Below are 15,135 nucleotides of genomic sequence, written 5' to 3' on the forward strand. Positions count from 1 at the left end.
AGGGGCTGGTCTGGGTCCTTGGGGACCCCTTGGCCTGTGGGCTTCGGTCTCCAGGGAGGAAAAAGGCAGCCGGGCTGCGGGGCCGCCGGACTGTGGGGTCCTCCTGGCAGAGAGACGGGAGGAGCGGTCGCCTGGGCTGTTGCGCTGCGCCTCCTCCAACTGCTGGGAAACTCCGCACTTCAGTATTAGAGCATCTCTTTCCTGGGCAGGTAGAATTGGACAGCCTAGTGGAGAGTGACAGCTGAGTGCTGACGGGGCTGTTAAAAGCAGAGCAGTGGAGTGTGGTGGTGGGGTGAGCTGTTGTGGGTGCTTTTTTTTTTTTTCTAAGTGTGGGTACGGACTGCTCTGACTCAGTGTTTCTGCTCAACCTCTAAGCGGCGAGTCCGGTAACACACCTTATGAATATTTCAGGAACGACCTCACGGGCTCACTTGCTTCAGATCAAGTTTAATGAATATGTTTGTCAGCCTTTCTGCTGTGCACAGGCAGGTGGAAGCCCCAACCAGTGCTCTGAGCATTCTACATTATTTCATCCCTTTCCCTCACCAACTAGGAAAAAGATGCTGCTAACCCCCAGTGGGCCATATATTGGTACTATAAATTGAGTCTGTCATTTGGAGAGACCAATTTTGGGCAGGCATCCAGGCATTGTTCTGCATCTCTGCAGTGTATACGTGTTGTGCTGGTAGCCTGACAACCGTCCTTAACTGGTGGTGCCAATATGGTGGAAAGCAGGTAGTATGCGTGTATTGGGATAAATGTCTTAATTCATTAACATATTATGACAACACGTAGTTATAGCAGACTTAGTCATTCCCTCCCCCAGAAGTTTTCTCTGAGGTCAGTTTAGTTGGTATTTTGCCAAAGGCACACTCTTGTATCTATCTACGTTGGGAGGTATTTCTCTCATCTTAATCTTTTTCATAGGAAGAAGAAATAAATGTCTTCTCTCTAAGATATCACTGTCAAGAACACTGAAAGAAGAACCCATTAATGTAGGGAACGTTGAGAACTGGAACAGGCTGTAGGGCATCTTTCCTACACTTCAGGTTATAACTTCCATTGCATCACCACCATTTACCGGTAAACCAGCACACACAGCAATCAGTACTCGAAATGGTCCTCTTTTGCAGAAAAAGCCTGCTTTTCTCCCAGCTTTGGTGAGATAGATATGTAATCTTCATAAGGACCTATAAGGAATTCCTCTGTGGAACAAAATTTTAAGCCTCCAGTGCAGGATGCTAAAAGAAGCAACGCTTTAATCTTGCCAGCCCATACACAGTGAAGCTGAAGTGCTTCAATTTACAGATGTTTTACATTTAGGAAGGCTTTTCCAACAAAGACCTACTGCAGTTACATCACAGGCTCCACCTCTGCCTGCCAGCCTGCTTCTGCAAGCCTGTTAGTTAGGATACTATGTATTGCTGTGCTTGATTAATGAAGAAAAGAAATCTCCAAATCAAAGATTTATTTATTTCTCTTTTTGCATTTCTGCTGATTTAATTGAAAAATATGAAAATTTCAAAAATTAATACTTGCAGCCAGGACTTAACTGAGGCGTGATAATAACTCTATAAATGTTAGCTTTCCAAGAGATCTTAAGCAAAATTACAGTATTCTTTGTAAAATCTTCGATAAATTGCATTAGAATAAAAATTCTATGAAATTGGCAAAATAAGTGAAAATGTCATATAATAAATCAAGCAGCATTTCTTAAAGCATGTTACTGAGAGGTTCAGAAAGAAACCCAGTTACATTAACAGATATGAAATCTGGATGATTGAGAAGTTTGCAGAGCTTGCACACAAATCTCCAGGTGACTTAAAGGAAGTGTTCTCCGAGTCCTCTGAGAATTTTTAACAAATCACTGTTAGGGTGTCCAGATTTAGCAAATACAATTGTGGGCTGCCCAGTTAAATTTGAATTTCAGATAAATAGTGAATTATTGTTTTTACCTATGTCCCATGTAATATTTGGTACGTACTTATACTACAAAATATTATTAGTTGTTTATCCCAAATTCAGTTTTGACTGGGCAGCCTGTATTTTTCTGGCAACCCTAGTTACTGGAAATGTTTCATTCCTCCTTTTTGGGTCATTTGTGGGTTGAAAAAATAAAGTGGAGCAGAAATCATATGCTCTTCTGCAGACAATCTGGGACAAGCTCAGTTCTGGTTCAAGCTTTTGAAAATAACTCATGCTTAAAAGTGAACAGTTTCACTTGAACACATACTGGTTGGGTATCTCTGCTTGCTAGACTTAGTGGAAGGTGCCAAGAATGCAAAGACGACAAGGGGAAATGGGGCAGGGGGAGGGATCTGCATCATAATTTCTAGGATTTGTTGTGCCAGGAGTGTGTGTTTATGATGGTGGTGGAGGGGCGTGTCTACTGTAGGAGCCTAGGAGAGGCACTGAACTATGCTGGGCAGCTGTAGTCAGGGAGTGAGATGCCTAGCAGTTTTGACAGGACTGGCCTTGAATAAAAGAGCAAGATCTTATCCTGGGAGAAAATGAGGGAAAAAAATCTCTGTGTTAATAGATAGTAGAGTAGTGCTGGAAGTTGAAGGATTTGATCTGATAGCCTCAGTGAGAGGACAGAGTGGCCTGCTGAGAATGAGGGAAGGGAGGGGGATTCTGAAAGAAAGATTTTAAATAGTCGCCAATGGGAATGGAAAAGAGCTGAAAAGGGACAAGGGCAGGAATTGGCAAATGGTACTTAGGTGAATGGACCTCAGTGCATTTAAAATAGCAATTGATCTGCTGTTGACTCATACCGTAAGTCCTAGTTTACTATTCTATTACCATCCTGGTCTCAGGTAAAAAGTCATCATCACACAATACTGGAATATATCATTTAAATGTTTTATTACATTTATATAAAAGTAGGTAATTAAATATAATATTTGAGATGCCGATCAATAGTCAGTTGCTTCTTTTTTTATTTTCAATTCGTAATGTTTTATTTATTTCTCTTCTTTTTTTCTCTCTTTTATTATACTTTAAGTTCTAGTGTACATGTGCACAACGTACAGGTTTGTTACATATGTATACATGTGCCATGTTGGTGTGCTGCACCCATTAACTCGTCATTTACATTAGGTATATCTCCTAATGCTATCCCTCTCCCCTCCCCCCACCTCACAACAGGCCCCGGTGTGTGATGTTCCCCTTCCTGTGTTCAGGTGTTCTCATTGTTCAATTCCCACCTATGAGTGAGAACATGCAGTGTTTGGTTTTCGGTTCTTGCAACAGTTTGCTGAGAATGATGGTTTCCAGCTGCATCCATGTCCCTACAAAGGACATGAACTCATCCTTTTTTATGGCTGCATAGTATTCCATGGTGTATATGTGCCACATTTTCTTAATCCAGTCTGTCATTGATGGACATTTGGGTTGGTTCCAAGTCTTTGCTATTGTGAATAGTGCCGCAATAAACATACATGTGCATGTGTCTTTGTAGCGGCATGATTTATAATCCTTTGGGTATATACCCAGTGATGGGATGGCTGGGTCAAATGGTATTTCTAGTTCTAGATCCAATAGTCAGTTGCTTCTTGGCACAAATTTCTGAAATAAGATAAGCAGATGTCTTGGTTTTAGCAAATCTGTTGCTTCAAGTAGGAAAAGACATTAAATTGAGATCATTTCTGATTTGATCCAGCTATCTTTAAAAAACTAGATTCTGATGATGGAAAGAGTGTACATTTTACAGAAATAGCACTATGTGAAATGACTATATGCTTGTAGTACCACCAGAGGACCTAGTCAGAATGTTCCAAATGCAGTTAATTCCAAAATAACTGGCACACCACATATATGTGTGTCTTTGAAGACCCAGAAGCTACTTTCATTATTGAGTAACATGGTAAATTTCCAGGGAAGTTGATGATCAAACCACTGCAGTCCAGGTAGAGAATAGTTACTCATTTCTTGAAGATTCCAATTTGCAAACTCCAGCAACTGATAATAGAATGCCATTCTAGATTGCCCTTCTGTCAACAAATCTGTTTGTTTGTTTGTTTGTTTGTTTTTGGAACCATCCTTCAGAAGAGCCTCATGTGTTTGAGTGTCCATATGTGTGGTTAAATTTCCACTTCAGCCGGGCGCGGTGGCTCAAGCCTGTAATCCCAGCACTTTGGGAGGCCGAGACGGGCGGATCACGAGGTCAGGAGATCGAGACCATCCTGGCTAACACAGTGAAACCCCGTCTCTACTAAAAAAATACAAAAGAAACTAGCCGGGCGAGGTGACGGGCGCCTGTAGTCCCAGCTACTCGGGAGGCTGAGGCAGGAGAATGGCGTGAACCCGGGAGGCGGAGCTTGCAGTGAGCTGAGATCCGGCCACTGTACTCCAGCCCGGGCGACAGAGCGAGACTCCGTCTCAAAAAAAAAAAAAAAAAAAAATTCCACTTCAACTTTTATAATAAGATCTTAAAATTATAAAAATTACCCTATACTAAAACTTATAACTAAGTAGCTCATTAGGATCTTTCTTATCAAATGATTATCCTTTCAAAAGAGCAGAAAACAGTCCTACTTCAGGTTTTTCTACTGTTCCTCTTTGCAATGTTTGCCAAACACATTCTGCCTTGTAATTCTGATAGTATATGAAAAAAAAATACATGATCAAGAATGTGTTGATGCTGCTAAAATTTCAAGGCAATTAGACCATAGGTTTTGTTTCCAGCAAGACTTCGCATGAACATGGCTTATTAAAGAAAGGCTTACTGCAGTAATCCTCAATGACAGTTTATGTGGAATATCACCCAGAGAGAGCCTTAACTGAAATTGTGTGCCCAATTTACATTTTATATTCTAAGTCCTCAGTGGATACTCTGAATTTAAAGATTCTGAAGACAGTATGTTCTTTCATCCTGGGAGCTTTTAACCTTCCAACTCACTTATGCTGACCATGAGCAAGTCATACTTTATATCAGTTTCTATGCTGTAAAATGGAAGATACGCACATTAAAAAAATAATATTGTACCAACCCTAATCTCAGTATGTATAAAATAAACTCTAAGTGTTGCTATGGTTCCAAGGGATGAATAACTTTATTCTCAATGAAAGTAGATGATTTGTACAATGTCTGGGTACTCTATATGATATTTCAGATGCCATCAAAATAATTCACAATTTGATTTTTTTGCTTTTTTGGTGCAAAGCAAAATAATTGTGGGAAATGCCTAAGGAGAGCTCATTAAGCCTCTTTTAAAAATCAGTCTCATGAAAGTCAGTAACTGCAGATTCAAAAGTCTTTATATAACTTTTAAATGTTTCCATTTTAATTATTGGAGGACTTGGGTAATTAGCATGCTGGTTATAAGAGCTCATTTCAGCTGTTATAACTCTCTATTTTTTTGTGCAGGTAGTTGGTGAAAGGCTACCATATGTTTTGAAGGTTTCATTCATAATGAAACTAATTATTTATCTCACAGCTGTTTTTTGGCTTAACAGATATCATCAGTGACATCAGAAACCCTGTTCCCTAAATCTTTTTTACTTTACCACTTGGCATTATAAATATTTAAAATGTGAATCAATCTTTGGAATGAATTTACTGTACATTTCTTACTTTTTCCTTTAAAAGAATAGGAATATTCCACTCTTCAGAACTTGGAAGCCAGATTTTCTGAAGGTTCCATATTCCATAAACACTGACATATTAATTTCAGATTTCCTTTGCTTTATGATCCACTTAAATGAGCAAAAATTTCAATAATTGCTTTTAGTTGAGAAGTTCAATTGTACATTCTCTTAAAATGGTAAACATTTATCAAGGCTATTTAAATTAAAGTGCCTATTATGTACATCATTAGTCATAATTTTAAAAGCCTTTATTAAAATACTTTACATAGAATTTTGACTTTCATATTCTGTCTCATGGATAATGTATATGTAGCCCACTACGTGAATCCAATATATTAAAATCAAGACTTATGAAACAGATGGATTGAGTTATAGTTTTTGCCTCACTAAAGAGTTTTGTGCCGTACCAAAAATTTCCTCTACTATCCCTTTAAATTGTAGATAACCTGGAGTATTTAAAATAGAGGCAGAGTTATCAAATTTTTATATATACACAATCCCTCTAGCACACATTTATCAACTAGAATATTGAGTAATCTTTATGGGTGACAGGCAGAAATCAGGTCTGAAAGGTAGTGTCATAGCTGGGTTGATCAGCTACATCCAAAGAATGTTCATAGGTCTGTAAGCCAACATAGAAGCTGGTTTCTGTTGGTATACCTTACAGGTCTTTATTTGACCGTGACATTTCTACAATGTTCTCAAGGACTCAGATGTACATAGATCATAATGCAAAGCTCAAAGCAATAGAGAATTTGGATGACAATCAGGATTAAATTTGAAATCTCTTAGCCCAGAACAAGCAGTGGAACTAAGATTATGTTTTAAAAGGATGGATGTGAAGTTCATGTAGGTTCTAAAATCACTTGCTAAGGACATAGTGTAGAAGTCCTAGTTTACCAACAGTTTGGTTTTCAAAAAATAGTTTTAATTCACTTGAGCATTAGCAAACAGTACAGAAGAAATTAATGCTATACTTTGGTTGGATTCACAGATAAATAGAGCCCAGATCTAAGAAGGTCAGAAACAAAAAGTATAACATACTGTGCTGAAAGTGATGCATTTTGGGCCACCTATCGGAGAGAGAAATGCTTTTATTGGGGAGGACGTTGATTCTGATGACCTTAAAAACACCTCCTAAATCTTTTTTTTTTTTTTTTTTTTTTTTTTTTTTTTTGAGACGGAGTCTCACGCTGTTGCCCAGGCTGGAGTGCAGTGGCGCGATCTCGGCTCACTGCAAGCTCCGCCTCCTGGGTTCACGCCATTCTCCTGCCTCAGCCTCCCGAGTAGCTGGGACTACAGGCGCCCGCCACCGCGCCCGGCTAATTTTTTGTATTTTTAGTAGAGACGGGGTTTCACTGTGGTCTCGATCTCCTGACCTCGTGATCCGCCCGCCTCGGCCTCCCAAAGTGCTGGGATTACAGGCTTGAGCCACCGTGCCCGGCCAACACCTCCTAAATCTTATCCTGCAGTTTAAATTGAGATCCCAGGCACTTATCCACGAATCTGTCAATGTCTAATTCAGCTTAGCAGCATGTATGTGATAGATAGCTATTGTACATCATTCCTTTGACTTATAATGAATATATGATCTTATTCTTTTCCATGTGTTAGTTATTCCCTAGGTAATTAATCAATCTAACTAAAAATAGGTGCATCTGCTCTGTAACTAGCACTAGGTTAAATTAAACAGCCTGTTTCCAGGTATTCTTTAATTATCTAATCTCATATTTGAAATTCTAGTTCAAAATGATATGTATTTTGAGTAGCCATAAAATAGGCTTGTGTCCAAGTACTAAAATAAAATTGCACAGCACACCTAATCAAATTAGACAACGATGGAAGATGAACATGTGTTTGTTCTGAGTGTACTCTATGTGTACTCTCATTACTCTGCATTGTGTTTTGACTTTTGAAAGTATTTGTTTATAGCATACAGTGGACAACTGTCATTCTTTTTCAACAACGCCATCTGAATCTCTTTTCCATGTCGAGGGTTGTATTAGTGCAGGCTCTCCAGAGAAAAGGAAATATATTTATATTAAGAGACTTATTATGAGGAATTGGCCTACTTGACTGGAGGCTGAGAAGTCCTGCAATCTGCTGTCTGCAAACTAGAGACCCAGGAAAGCTGGTGGTGTAATTCCAGTCCAAGGGAAAGAAAAGACTAATGCCCCAGCTTAGCAGGCAAGCAGGAGGCAAAAGCGGGTGAATTCTTCTTTCTTCTGCCTTTTTGTTCTATTCAGGCCCTCGATGGATTGACAGTGCCCACCCACACTGGGAAGGGGAAATGACTTACTGAGGCCACCAATTCAAATGCTTATCTCATTCAGAAACACCCTCATAGGTGCACCCAGAAATAATGTTTAATCTCGGCAGTCTTTGACCAGTCAAGTAGACACAGAGAATTCACCATCACAGGGGCTCTTTTGCATGATGAGGCAGAGCCCACTCCCCCTCTAGGAGCTGAAAGTGCCAGATGCTTCCTTTCCCCAAACCTCCTTGCATCTGGGCCTGGGCCCGTGATCCAAACTCTGTCCCAGTGGCAGATTTTCCACTCGGCAGTGCCCCTTGACCAGTGCTGGAGGGTCAGTGGGGCCACGCCAGTCTGTGCCTGGTGGTGACAGTAGAAGTGTCTTTACTGAGCCAGTTCTGTGTCAGCATTTCAAGTGTTATTTTTTGCTACATAGCCTCCATCCCCAGTTCTCTAGCCCACCTGGAGATTCTGTGAGTTGCCTTCAGAACACATTCCGTTTCTGCTTCAGTTGGCAGAGCTAGATTCGTTTCTTGCAGTGATAAACAGGGTGCGAGTCCATGTTTACATGGGACCTATTGAGCACACAGCACTGTGAAAGGCACAAAAGGAAATGCTTTTTCATTCTCTGAGTATTTATGGAATAAGGCATCTTGCTTGGCATTGGCCAGAAGGAAAGACATACAAAGCTGGTATTTTCGAACTAGTGCTATGAGGACAAGTAGGAGGAGGTGGGAATACTACTGGCAAACTTAAAGGGAGGGTAGATGTAATTCCATGGCTATGCTAATTTTAAAAATTGATTTAGTACAGAGAGGAAGTGTTGAGATAAGAAAGGATACTTTTCAGGAAAATAAATACTGCATTTCATCCATTCCAAGAGAAAATTTTTTTCCTTCAGTTTAACATTTATGAAATTAGGAAGCATTGTTAGAGTGTGCCATGTTTTAATTGTTACTTTTTTCTGCTCAACTCGTCTACCATATTTTACTGAATCTAAAATGTCATTGACATGTACTATTATATTTTATACCTTTAAGGAAAAAGCTCAATAAATAATTATTTTAAAAATGCTTCGGCCAGGTGCGGTGGCTCATACCTGTAATCCCCGCACTTTGGAAGGCTGAGGCGGGTGGATCACTTGAGGCCAGAAGTTCAAGACCCGCCTAGCCAACATGGCGAAACCCGATCTCCACTAAAAATACAAAAATTAGCCTGGTATGGTGGCATGTGCTTGTAATCCAAGCTACTCGGGAGGCTGAGGTGAGAGAATCACTTGAACCCAGGAGGCAGAGGTTGCAATGAACCGAGATTGTGCTCCTGCACTCCAGCCTGGGTGACAGAGCGAGACCTGTCTCCAAAAAAATAATAAATAAATAAATAAAAAAAGACTATATCCTAACAGCATACTGGGGACTCTCCAGACTAGAGGATTCAAAGAGACCGTAAGAGAACTAAGTCAGTTATGGAAATGATATGGGTTAGGTACCAAAGTCCTTTTCATTGTTGTTTCATAGTGTTCCAAAACTGTTAAAGAGTAATGGATTTACCTCTAACTTCTGTTATAAACCAATTCAGGTGCTAATTATTATAGCCTTGCTTGACTGTAAAAAAATACCTAGCATACCTGTGATGATTCTCAATTATGTGGATGGCACCTTTTTTTGATACCTTTTTTTAAAATTTCATATACATCCAGAAGTACATAGGATAGTGTGAATCCCAGTAATTAAAAATCATCAAATCATGACCAATGCTGTTTGATCTCTAACCCTACTCTATATCCATCCATATTATTTTGAAGCAAATCCCAGATACCATATGATTTCATTTATAAATACTTCAGTAAGTATCTCTAAAAGAAAATGACTTTTCAAAAATATACCCCTGGAAAAAAATCTGTAATTTGTGGCATCTTTTTTTTTTTAGTAAATGCATTATTTTTTTTTACTTAATTTAAGTTTTAAGCTACTTTTGTCTTTGAAGGTTTTTTAAAAAACAGTAACAACAAATTAGGTCCACTTCGATGTCCACTGAATTCTTTTTATGAAATTTGTATGATGCTAACACTTCACATTAGCATTGTGATATTGTTCTGCAACAGTATCTCTTCTGATTTTTCATCCTGCAGCTTTCTTTTGAATATATGCTCTAGCTGAGGATTTGTGTATAAAAATATTCTTGCCATTTCCAATGCAGTGTTCAGAAAAACCATATCTGTCCCTTAATTATTTTTGGTCCTAAACGAAGGATTCATAATACCACATCAAATGATTTGGACAATCAGTTAGCTAATGAGCATACATCACATTGAACCATGTCAACATTTGTTTACTCAAGCTCTTCCACATTCCTATTAAATATTTCCCACACATCTTCATCTAATGTCAAAACCAATACACACATCTGTAATGTGTGGCCTGACGGATACTGTGCTAGAAGTGGCTTAGGTTTTGGGAATTCCTCCACTTGTTGCAGGCAATGCTCTGGTTCCTCAAGCCTTAGTTTCTTCTTCTTCTTCTTCTTGTTTTTTAAGTGTGGTTTAAGTCAAGGTTTAATGGCACTGGATCTCAAGAGGTGACTGGTGCCTCCATCTGGGCTGAAATCATAGCCCCATGGAACCTTCTTAAAATGTAAGTTTTTGTGTATATCAAAGGAGCACTTACACATCATTTAAAATATTGTATTGCTACAAGACTTTTAATGGAAAAACTCATTCCCTAATCCATCTCTACTCCAGATTCGTGTTTCTCAGCAATGCCATTTTAATTATTTTGACTTTATACTGCTGTTTCTCAGTATATTAAAAGTATCAGATCTATTGATTTTCCACTACAGAAGTGAAAATTTAACTTTCATATCTAATCCCGCTCTCTTATACACATATATTTCTCCTTTCTCAATTCTCCCAATATCACTATTTTTGATTAAATATTCAGTGTTTATTTTGACAATGTAAATTTTATTTATAGCTTGTTATATTTTTTGCACAACTTTCTGTTTTCTCAAGAATTAGTAATTCTAATTTTGTTTTTCTTATTTTTTATTGATGTCTATTAATCTTTTTTTTTTTTTTTTTTTTTTTTGAGACAGAGTCTTGTTTTGTTGCCCACGCTGGAGTGCAGTGGCATGATCTTGGCTTACTGCAACTTCTGTCAGCTAAGTTCAAGCAATTCTCCTGCCTCAGCCTCCTGAGTAGCTGGGATTACAGGTGCACACCACCATGCCCAGCTAATTTTTGTATTTTTAGTAGAGACGGGGTTTCGCCACATTGCCCAATCTAGTCTTGAACTCCTGGGCTCAAACGATCCACCTGCCTCGGCCTTCAAAACTGCTGGGATTACAGGTGTGAGCCATCAAGCCCAGCCTATTAATCTTATTTTCTATTAATGTTCTTGTTATCTGTTAATGCATATCCCAAATTTATCCCCAAATCAACAGAGTTGTGAATATTTTCTGCATACATTCATACATGTCAAATAATCTGTCAGTTCCAGTTTTTTTATGAAGACCTCTTTCCTTAAGCTCTAATGCACTCTGAACTGGTTGTTAAGGGCCTTACATTCACCATCATTCTAAGAAATCCTTTCACCTTTCTCCAATATGGGATTTTCTGATTCCTGGATCCAATGTCTTTCTCATTCTCCATCTTCATTTTGGTGGAATGCTTTCTTCAGAAACTTCCAGAAAACACATACTTGAAAGATACATAGAAGGTCTTGTATGTCTGAAATTGTCTTCATTTTCTCCTCATGCTGAATATTTTGGCTCAGTGTAGAAATCTAGATTAGAAAGAATTTTTTCTTGGAATTTTTCTTTTTGCTTCTGTGTTCCTGTTGACAAATTGAATGCTCGTGAAGATTTGGTGCTTTCTATGTGAACTGTTTGTTTTTGTTCCCCCTCTGGAAACTTCTGTGTTGTGAAATTTCATCATAATGTGCTTCAGTGAGGATCTTTTGTTATTCAAGGAGCTGGGTACCCTGTGGGTCTTTTTGATCCGGAGACTCACGTTCTTCAGCTCTTGGAGAGTTTCCTGTATTATTTCTTTGATGATTTCTTCACCAACATTCTCGCTTTTCTTTCTCTCTAGAATATCTATTACTTGGATGTTGAATCTGTTTCTCACCATTTTTCATCTTTTTGTTAAATTCTTCTGGCAGATTCCCTCAAATTTGATAGATATTTTCAACTTTGTCTTTCATTTCACTTTTATAAAATTTCCAAGAACATTTTCTAATTCTCTTAAAGTTCCCTTTTATTGATTCCTGTTCCTATTTAATGAGTATAATATTTTTCTTTTATCTATGAAAATTATGACATTTTAATTTTAATTTTAATAAACAATTGCATTGTTTCTTTTGCTTTCAGATTCCCTTTTTTTCCTCTTTCTTTGCTTTGGGGCTCTGTAATTCATGTCAGAAATGTCCCTTAATTGATAATCCTTGGCTATCTGTTCATATTTAAGATTGAGGCACTAAAATGCTCTCTGTGCACAGGTGGGCCTTGTTGACCATCTGTTTCACAGTAGCCCAGTTGGGGGCTAATGCTTCTTTAGGGGAGAGCTTTATGTGTCTCTGGTTAATTTCCTGAGAGATAACTCCTCTAATATCCTACCTGAGAAGTATTATGCTGGCTGCCTCTGTTCTGGGAGTTGAGTGGGAGAAGAAGGATGGCAGGGATCTCACATTTACCAGTAGATTTTCATGCAAACTCCTTGTATTTCATATGTCAACTCAATCTCATTTTCCTACATCACCAAGTTCAGAGCCTCTCTAGCTCAACCTCTTTACAAGTAAATTTCATCTCTGCTGATAGAATGGAGAAGGGTTATGCCTAATATCAAAAGCTGGAGAAGGAGCCGTAGGTCCTAACTACTCCTATGAAAACTTTCAACCAGGCTGGGCATAGTGGCTCATGTCTGTGATCCCAACACTTTGGGAGGCCAAGGTGGGCACATCGCTTGGGCTCAGGAGTTCGAGACCAGCCTGGCCAACATGGCAAAACCACATCTCTACTAAAAATACAAAAAATAGCTGGGTGTGGTGGCGCATACCTGCAGTCCCAATTACCAGGGAGGCTGAGGCGGGAGGATCGCTTAAACCCAGGGAGTAGAGGTTGCAGTGAGCCAAGATCATGCCACTGCACTCCAGCCTGGGTGATAGAGTGAGACCCTAAATTTAAAAACCAAACCAAACAACAACAAAAAACCTTTCAACCAAGCCTCTATTTTGGGCTTCTTCTTACACATCCACTTTTAGAGGAACTGGGCACCTCTAACTCCTGAATATGGCTGAGGTTCTCACTCAGGAGTTCGAGACCAGCCTGGCCAACATGGCAAAACCCTGTCTCTACTAAAAATACAAAAATTAGCTGGGCATGGTAGCACACGCCTTGTGATCCCAGTGACTCGGAGGCTGAGGCAGGAGAATCACTTGAACCTGGAAGGCAGAGGTTGCAGTGAACCAAGATTGCACCACTGCACTCCAGCCTGGGCGACAAAGTGAGACCTTGTCTAAAGAAAAAAAAAAGGAATTAAAGATTAAAAAAAAAAAACAAAAAAACAGTGTTAAATACATCAGCAATGATGATTGTGAGGTAGCTGGAGAACCAGGAGAACATGAGATCACAGAAGCCACAAAAAAAGGCCTTTTAAGAAGCAGCTTCACATGTGTTAGAAGCTGAATGAGACAGGACAGGAAAATGGAGCTTAGAGTAGCCTGCCTTCGACCAAGCACATACTTACTCACCCACCCTTTGTGTTGCGGTAAGGAGTGCTAATCACTCCAGAGATGTTTATGATCTGAGCTGTCTGTGTGTCAAAAGGAAGTTGTCTTGAGCACTGTGTATGTGTGAGAAGTGTATGCATGGCTACATACACTGGAGGGATTGTGATAGGGCAAGGGAACCAGGACTCAGAGACTGTGGAGTAAGAGCATTGGGAGGCTCTCCAGTGAGGCTAAGAAGGATATGAGTTGCTCTATCAACAACATATAACATATTCTGGAATTACTTAACCTGGCTTAACCTGAATAAAAATGTCAGAGTCAGGAAATGAGAGTCCTGTAAGTGTGATTTGCTGCAGGTCATTAGTACTCTTTGTCACCAACCGATAAATTCTTATGTAGAAGCATCACAGCCCAGAATTTGGAAGTAAGTAGGCTTCAGTCTTACGGTTACATGGATTCTAAGATACTTTTTTCCCCCACATCACTAAAATTAGATGCATTGTAGTTTAATTAGCAGCATTTTATTTTTCGTTAAGGGCACATAAAATAATGGTGAATTCTACCATTGATGGCACTGATGAAATACCATTGGAAAGAATAAAATAATATTCACTCGGCAAACATCTGTCAAACCAGGCATAATCATAGCTCTAAAGTGTGTTAAAAGCTACTTTTTTGTTTTACCTTATGAATTATTGCAGAAGTCCAGTCTAAATGGTCGAATTCCTTTAGTGAATGCTATTACCTCTTCTGCATGATCAGGGTTAGCATTGCCTTAAGAGCAGAGTACCCTGCTTGCCTCCAAGCTGCTGGAAATGCCCCAATTTGCTTGAACTTTCCTGTCAAATATTTCTAGATAAATGCTTTCACTATGTTCTGATTGTATGAAAGCAAAAATGTTGCCAAAAGCATTAGATTATATTGGCAAAATTATAACCATTTAATTTTCATGCAAACATAAGTTTATCATTCTTTTATCATGATTTTATTGAGAAATTTAATTTTAAAACTAAAATATAAAATTGAGAATTTCCAAAATTCAGATGATTTTGGGGGCAAAACAGATTAATATATATATTCTGAAATCTCCTTATTCTTTTTTTAGCTGAGAGATGAAATTTCCTTTTTTTTTTTTCTTTTTGAGACAGGATCTCCCTCCAGTGTCCCAGGCTGGAGTACAGTAGCGTGATCTCGACCCACTGCAGCCTTGACGTCCTGGGCTCAGGTGATTCTCCCACCTCAGCCTCCCTAGTAGCTGAGACTACAGGCGCATGCCACCATACCTGGCTAAGTTTTTGTACTTTTAGTAGAGATGGGTATTCACCATGTTGCCCAGGCTGGTCTTGAACTCGTGACCTCAAATGATCCACCCACTTCGGCCTTCAAAAGTGCTGGGATTATGGGCATGAGCCAGGATGCCCAGCCTTGAGAATGAATTTCATCAATCCTGCATCCTCCTACTTTGCTGCCTCCATGAAAACAGTGCATAAGATGTAGGCAACCACAGTGAAATCCTGAAAGTTACTGACTTTAAAACAGATCATAAGTACATTTGCAGGCAGCCCT

At 39.2% G+C, this 15,135-nt stretch overlaps 3 protein-coding genes across 6 annotated transcripts in view; 2 read left to right on the forward strand and 1 right to left on the reverse strand.

The window, feature by feature from the left end:
* ACAT1 (acetyl-CoA acetyltransferase 1) overlaps window positions 1-15,135 on the forward strand; it is a 976,528-nt gene that overhangs the window by 416,542 nt on the left and 544,851 nt on the right. The window lies entirely within an intron of this gene.
* The window catches only part of CWF19L2 (CWF19 like cell cycle control factor 2), an 808,601-nt gene that overhangs the window by 249,483 nt on the left and 543,983 nt on the right, over window positions 1-15,135 (reverse strand). The gene's annotated exons all lie outside the window — the stretch shown is intronic.
* ELMOD1 (ELMO domain containing 1) overlaps window positions 1-15,135 on the forward strand; it is a 75,438-nt gene that overhangs the window by 647 nt on the left and 59,656 nt on the right. The window lies entirely within an intron of this gene.

The sequence above is a fragment of the Macaca thibetana genome, chromosome 14, assembly GCF_024542745.1.
Source record: "Macaca thibetana thibetana isolate TM-01 chromosome 14, ASM2454274v1, whole genome shotgun sequence".
In the NCBI taxonomy this organism is placed as follows: Eukaryota; Metazoa; Chordata; class Mammalia; order Primates; family Cercopithecidae; genus Macaca; species Macaca thibetana.